Here is an 8181-nt window from a genome sequence, read left to right on the forward strand (position 1 = left end):
TTCTTTAAGAAGAGGAAGAAGAAGAAAAAGGTAAAGATAAAAATTATGAACAAATACATATCTATCAACAAGTGAATCTAAAAATCAAGTGAATAAAAAATCTGATGAATAGAATAAACTGATGAATATAATAGAATCAGGGGCATAGAAAGAGAGTGGACTAACAATTTTCGGGGGGAAAGGGGTGTGGGAGTGCGGGAAGAAACTGGACAAAAATCGTACACCTATGGATGAGAACAGTGAGGGGTATGGGGTGGGAACCGGGTGGAGGGGAGCTAAGGGGAGAAAAAAGAGGAACAACTGTAATAATCTCAACAATAAAGATTTATTTTAAAAAATAAAAATAATAAACAAATAGAAAGAAAATTGAGCATCATACAACTCAGTAATAAAAAGTCAAACAGGACTAGAGCAAGGGGTCCCGCAGGGGAGAGGAGGGAGAGCTGGGAACAGAACTGAGCCCCGGTTCTCCAGCTTCGAGCCACAGTGACTTACCTCTGTAGCATCCCTTTCTGCTGTCGGGAACGTGAAAATGTACCCCTACACATGATTGGAAAACAATGACCACAATGCCCTAGCTGCAAGAAAAAGAAGAAGCGAAAGGAAAGGAATTTGTCTAAGGAAACAGCATTCAGTTCAACAGTAAATGCCCGAGCAACACTAGGCGAGGAAACATCGTCAGCACAGACCCGAGTGTGGCGCTCAGAAAGGCACACTGAGGCGGAAGGTGAGATGAATTAGCGACTCACATACCTCCGGGGCTGAGCTGTCAGCGACACGATGTTCTGAAAGGGTGAATAGCTCTTGGGAAAATTCCAAACAAAACTGTATCAGCTAAGGTTTCAGACCATGAAAGGCAGCAAAATCAAATAAGATGCTTTGTGGAAAGTGCAATAAAGAGACAATTTTCAAAGGTGAGGACAGGTCACCGGTGACTGCAGCATGGAGAACTCACAACAAAGCTTTGGAGAAGTCGCTCTGGGGACACAGGGTAAAAGGCTCGTTCCGCAGGCTGTTTTTTTAAAGCAGAAAATTTCTCTCTGTCTACTTCCCATTAAAGAATTTTTAAAAAATATCTGCCTGGTGGGGCGCCCAAATGCATCAGGCCAGCCTGGACCAGGCTCTCTTTGGAGGCAGGGACCTCACTCTCCACCCACCCGGGCCCCCACCCTCTGCAGCAGTCCCAGGGGCAGTCCTCGGACCCAGGACCTGATTCTGGGTGGGGCTTTTGCAGATCAGGCTGCTGTAAACCGGGCAGCTTGTCTGTAGTTCGGCTGAAGGAAAACCAAGAGGCAAATCCAAGCAGGGCCGCACCCATGGGGACCAGGTAGAGAAAGAGGAATGAAGTGGGAGGCGGGGAGGGGAGGTGGGAGCAGCTCTGAGCTTCATCCTGGTGGTCAGCACAGGGTCGCTGTGGTCACAGGAGGGGATCGCCTGGGGTGGGCATCTGCAAGGGCAGTCCACACCCATCCTCTGCGGAGCGCCCCCTGTGTGCCCGCCCGGCTCTGCACCAAGTGCTTTCTCCTTGCCCCTCCTCCTCTTCCTCTTAACAGGCCCTCGATTCCAGGGGAGACCCCAAGGAGAGAGTGAAATCTGAGATCGCTTTTCCCTTTACAACTTGGTAAGAACAATATACATGACATAGGCTTACTCTTCTTAATACTGACAACCCCACAATTAAGCCCAGCCAGTGCAGCTCAATCATTGAGCGTCAACCTATGAAAGAGGAGGTCACAGTTGGGTTCCTGACCAGGCCACATGCCCAGGTTGCGGGCTCAGTCCCCAGTGAGGGCATGTAGGAGGCAGCCAATAAATGACTCTCTTGTCATTGATGTTTCTCTCTCTCTCTCTTTCCCTCTCCCTTCCTCTCTGAAATCAATAAAAACATACATATTTTTTTAAATGTCCTCTAAGCAACCAATTCTGGAAAAGCTTCAAAACAGCACTGCTCCCCAGGGAGCCTCCCAACTGTCTGTCCCCTGCAGAGGGGACAGCCTCACGCCCGTCAGTGCTACCCAGGATGGGAACAGCACACGTGGGAGGCACGGCTCAGCGTCCTCCCTCCCGGCGGCAGGCAGCACAGCCACCGTGGCAGCCTTTCCACGAGGACAGGACACTTGGAAATCTGGGCCACTCAGAACCCGCAGCTGGCGCCAGCAGCTGTGACGGCGCCTGCACTGAAGTCCGAGGGAACCACCAACCTGCAAACAGCTCTTGAGAAATCACTTAATTGGGTCCTCTTCCAATTAGGGTCGCATCGCACCAGCTGCCATTTGCACAGGGGACCATCCGGACTGGGCTGTGCAAGACAGGCATCATCCACTCAGAAGCAGCACAAGTGTGTGAGCAACTGTCCGGCTGCTTTCCAACGGCAGGCGGCCCTGGAGGCCAGAGCTCATCTTCACCTCCAGGTCGGATGTGTGGGAATCAGGACGGAGTGGACAGACCAAGGATTTTCGGCCTGGCTTCGTTCCCTTCTCCAGAGCTGCCACCAGGAGGACAGACCAGGATTGCAGGGCAGGTGGGGGCCTTTGAGATCTGATTTCTCAGACTTGATGGAAGGAGAACTGCCCGCTAAGGGGCCAGACAGCATGTCAACTCCATCACCCCAGCCCCTAGGTGCTCACACCACATGAACTCTGACCTCAGTCTCCAGGCCAGGGAGGGGACCCAGTGACAGGGGCAGGAGCATGATGAAGCGGGGGCAGTGAATGTGATGTCTATTTAACAAAACGTTCCCGCCTAGGGAGGGCTGCAGGAAAATGGAGAGGACCAGGGTGGGACCTGGGCCACACAGTGAGGTCTGTGACACCCCAGCTCAACGGACTCCTCCTCCATGAGTCACCACGCTGAGAGTTTGGAGTAATGTCCATAGAGGCCCCACCGCGGGAAAGTGGGAGCAGGCCAAGGACACGGACCCCCAGCCCCACTCTGGTCTCCCTCCAGCCAAAGCAACTCTCCTTTCAGCTGTCAGATTTGGCCTTCCAGGTGGCCTGTCTTTCGAAGAAAGGATGAAAATAATGTTTTAAACACCTGTGCTAAGCAAATGTATAACCAGGCAACTGGCATAGTCAGAGTCAACATGAGAGCTGGCTAGGGCTTTACTTTTTTATTTTTTAAAAAATATGTTTTGCCGAAACCGGTTTGGCTCAGTGGATAGAGTGTCGGCCTGAGGACTGAAGGGTCCCAGGTTCGATTCCAGTCAAGGGCATGTACCTTGGTTGCGGGCACATCCCCAGTGGGAGGTGTGCAGGAGGCAGCTGATCAATGTTTCTCTCTCATCGATGTTTCTAGCTCTCTATCCCTCTCCCTTCCTCTCTGTAAAATATCAATAAAAATATATTTTAAAAAATTAAAAGAAAATATGTTTTATTGATTTTTTAGAGAGAAAGAGAGAGGAACAGAGAGTTAGAAACAGCGATGAGAGAGAAACATCCATCAGCTGCCTCCTGCACACCTCCTACTGGGGATGTGCCTGCAACCAAGGTACATGCCCTCGACCGGAATCGAACCTGGGACCTCTCAGTCCACAGGTGACGCTCTATCCATTGAGCCAAACCGATTAGGGCTGGCTAGGGCTTTTGACACAGCTCGTCAACCCCTTCATTTTACTGAGGTGGGCAGTGAGGTTGGGAACAGTGATGACTTCCCAGAGTCATACAGCCGGTGACAGTGACAGAGAGAGCACTAGTAGGAGTCCCGTCTCCAGTCCAATCCCCTTTCCTCTGCTGAGAGGTCTCTGGGCCGGCAATGGTCACCGATCCCCTCTCCTCTTCTTCCTAGCATGTGGCTACTAGGCTATATTTCCCGTATTGCTCATACTTCCAGGGCAAGGCAACACCTTTCTGGAAAACATGTGCACAGAGAAGCTGCTCAATGCATGTTAAAGTCGAGTTAGCATGGCTTAGTAGTTAAGGGCCTAAACTCTGCAGCCACGCCACCTGGGTTCAAATCCCCACTCCACCGCTCTGAGTATGTCACTCTAACAATCTCCGTCCCCTCTCTAAGTTTCAGCTCAGACCTTATACAGTTAGGCTTGCTTCAGTTTATTCAGCATAAAATAAGCTAATTATAATAGGTGACATAGCTTGTAGGCTGCTGTGAATGTCCGATGAGTTAGTAAGTGCATGGCAACATTCCTGGTACATCAAAGAGGGTCAGCGAAGAGGTCATGACAATGAGCAGTTCCAAGCTGCAGGCCCAGTTAGTATGGAAGGGCCCTTCACAATTCTTGGAGGAGACCTTTAGCAACATCCTAAAGCAACTCATCTCTTTTTCCATCTAAAAATTTAGAGATTTTTTTTTAAGCTCTGTAGCATAATCCCAATTTTAATGGGTAGCTCTTGGCTGTCCTGTAAACACGAAGCCACCTGCTGTTTGCTCCGTGCCCATCCTCTGCTTCCATGAATACCCCTCTTGGGTTTGGCATTAGACTTGATGAAGAGCTGAGAGTTTCCTTTGCAGACATGATATTTCTGTTCTTCCAACAAAAGCTGGCAGAATCCTCCTTGGATGTGTTGACAGCATTTTTATCACCTAGCCATCCACCCAAAGACTTGAGCATGTCTAGCTTTTAATTGCCTTGCCCACCCACACAGAAGCTGTTTAGAGCATTCATCTGGGTGCTCAGTGCTTTCTGATCGCAACTGGACTGATGTAAACAGAACCGCAGCTCTTTGTAGGGATGAGGGGAGACTTTCAATGTCTTGTTCCTCTCCGGTATAAAGAATCTATCATCAAAGAACCCATCCACTTGGTAATTACAAGGGATGTACAAAGATCACAAAGAATGGGTCAAACTACAAAGATGAGGTCAGAAATAAGAGGGAGGGAGAAAATAAAAAAAAAGAGCTGATGAGGGATGGTTATTTAATGAGATCAATGCCGACATTATCATAAATAAGAGTCGAAGGGGGCAGGTGTTCACCACTTATGCATCAGCCACTGTGCCACAGTGAATTGGAATCAAGAAGACTCTAGCCCTGGCTGGTGTTGCTAAATGGTTAGAGCACTGGCCTATACACTGGAGGGTCTTGGGTTCGATTCGTAGTCAAGGGCATGTACTTGGGTTGCAGGTTTGATCCCTGACCCCAGTCAGGGTGTGTGGGGGGCAACCAGTCAATATCTCTCTCTCTCTCTCTCTCTCTCTCTCTCTCTCTCTCTCTCTCTCTCTCTCTCTCTCTTCTCTCTTAATCTCTCTCTTTTTCCCTCCCTGCCTTCCACTTTCTCTAGAAATCAATGGATTAACAAAATATCAAAAAAAGAAGACTCTAGTGAAGCATCCATCTTATATAAAAACTGCTGTTTGAAATGTTAACCCTGCTATTTTGGGTTCTGTAAACGCTTGCTTGCTTAAATAATAAGGAAAATAAGACTACTCCCATTCCAGAGAGGCCGTGGACTGTGCCCCAGACAGAGTTGTCAGTGCTGACACCAGGCCAGGCCTTGAGATATGGTCTCATGGCCCCTTCTCAGCACGTAGGCCCTCTTTCCCAGAAGGCCCGGAAGTCTCATTCCAAATTTGGGAGAAAAAAGAGCTAGGGAAAGTATAAATAGAAAAGGTTTCCTCCATGTGGGGGGGGCCAGAATTTGAAAGGCACATTTTTCTCTGGCCCTGCACTTATTAAAATGTAACTCCCTTTCTCTAAGCGTGGCTTGGTTTTTTTCCGGTCTTCTCTAACACTAGTACCCGTGCAGATGGCTGTAAGCATGGCCATTTGCAGCCACTTTGGCAACTCTTGTAGGGATAGAAAAAAGTCCAATTCTCCTTGCCACAATTATGCCAGGGGTACAGGAGTCATGCTTACGGCAGGAAGAGACTTTTCTCATACTGAGACTGAGCTTGCCTGGGGGAAACAAGGTATTTTCTTCTTGGATGGATTATTGGGGAAATCAGCTGTAGCTATCATGGACAGAGGGGTTGAATGAAATCAGAGTATCAACCACGTCCTTGGCAAAGGGGCAGAGAACATCAATTAGCTTCCAGCCAAAGTCTGAAGTGCCCACGTGTACAAGACACAACAAGAGATAGAGGGAGACAAAGCCTTTCTCCCTTGGGACACAGCAGTGGCAGCAGCAAGGGAGAGAGCCAGGCCTGGAATGAATAACCACCAGCCCAGGCCACCCCAAATGAAGTCCTGACCCCACATTTGTGAAACAAGCATGTAGTCCTCACCCCGGTGTCCCCACCTTCCCTAGAGAGAGCAACATTCTAATCTCCCCCTGTAGCCACATCTGGAGCTCAGTGCGAGGAGTGAATTGCTTAAGGGGAACTGAGGGGCTCTGGATACATGAAAGACAAATTTGCCTGAGGAAGGGAAAGAGGGGTTTAGAAGAAAGAAGGAGAAGAGACACACTCCACCTGGAAAACTTTCCTCTTTTTCATTAGCTTTTTCAGGAACTTGTGCACTCAACTAAGTTGACCGTATTCAATATGTGAGCTAGACTCATGGGTCCAGGTGAGGCCCCTCTTTGCCTTAGCAGACAGGACCAAAGTGGGATGTGAGTGCTGCCGATTTCTCCCCACCTCTGCTCTCTGTCTCTCTCTGCATTCCCTCAGACCTACTTCCTCTCCACTGAGATAAGGGTAATACCCAACTCTCAAGGTCTCCAGGGAGTGAGTGTCATGTGACCAGCTATGTGAAAGGGTTTTATAAACTGTAAAGTGCTGGGCAGAACAGCAGCTGTTCAAGGGAGACCATCAAAGGAAACTCAGAGCCTCCAGGATTTCCTCTTCCACCTAGACAGGGCTGGGCGACCTCAAAAGTAGGCCAGGCAAATTCCCACAATGCCCTGGGAGAGGCATTAGCTTCAGTCATGTCACTTCATTTTCACGAGTTTTTTGTGGATGGGTGTTTTTAGGGGTGTGTGGTTGATGCTGCCTGTGTCTGTGTGGGCAGCTACATGCTCAGAGAAGATAAGCTGGAGGTGATCTAGATGTTGATGATGGAAAAGATTAATTGTGGGTCTGCTCGGTTGTCAAGATCCTCCACTGTGACCACACAGTGTAGATACATGGAGTCCCTGCAAAGCGTGGGTGTCGGCGGCAAAGGAGGGCGGCTGGGAAGCTGCCCCAGTGCGCCCTGTTTACACTTCTCAGAGGCGACTGTTTAAGGAGAGACGTTTTCCTGTCTTGTATACGCTCAGTAAATAAAACTGTTGGCGTTCTCCAGTCCTGTGACCCACACCAGGGAGATGAACTCAAACGATCCTATCTTTTGATGAGTTGTCAAAGAAAAGACTTTTGTTTCATTAACAAGCATGTTGTTCAGCCTCCTCTGGGGACCCAGATTCATGCTAAGATCATGGGCTTCAACAGATGGCAGCACTCCAGTTCTTATTGACAAACCACCAGGGTGAAGCGTGCTGGTCTTGGAGTTACAGGACCCTGGCCAAGTTACTTGATATGTCTGTGACTTACTTTCCTCATCTTCCAAACGGGAGTTCAAGAGGTGAGTATGAGGATGACATGATAAAACAGATGAAGGTATCTGATATATTAAGAGGCACAGAGAGCAGTTTATCACAACGTCATTGTGGAATATTAGAGCTGGAAGAGACCTTAAAATGTGATAGTTAGTTTTAAAAATTGTCCCTCCCCCTATTAATGAACCAAGACTCTCAGGATTCATACCTCCCAGTATTCACTCCCTTAGATCATAAGCAGTTTTGAAGCTTCATGACTGGGTCTCTTAGAAAGTTTGCTTTGGGGGTATCTGCCATTGGGACCCAGTTCCCATGCTGTGAGAAGCCCCCAGTCATGGGGAAAAGCCATGTGTAGGCGCAATAAATGACAGCCACAGCTGAGTTCTCAACCACCAGCCAGAATTGACTACCACCCATGAGATAGTTGATGAGTTCTTTTTTTTTTTTTTAATATATTTTATTGATATTTTACAGAGAAGAAGGGAGAGGGATAGAGAGCTAGAAACATCGATGAGAGAGAAACATCGATCAGCTGCCTCCTGCACACCTCCCACTGGGGATGTGCCCGTAACCAAGGTACATGCCCTTAACCGGAATCGAACCCGGGACCCTTCAGTCCACAGGCCAATGCTCTATCCACTGAGCCAAACCGGTTTCGGCAGTTGATGAGTTCTTAATGGCCAACCCAGTGGAGCTTTCTGAAGACTCCAGCCAACATCTGATGGCAACTGTATAGTAGACCCCAAGTAGGAACTG

This window comes from Plecotus auritus, assembly GCF_963455305.1.
Source record: "Plecotus auritus genome assembly, chromosome: 6".
Lineage (NCBI taxonomy): Eukaryota > Metazoa > Chordata > Mammalia > Chiroptera > Vespertilionidae > Plecotus > Plecotus auritus.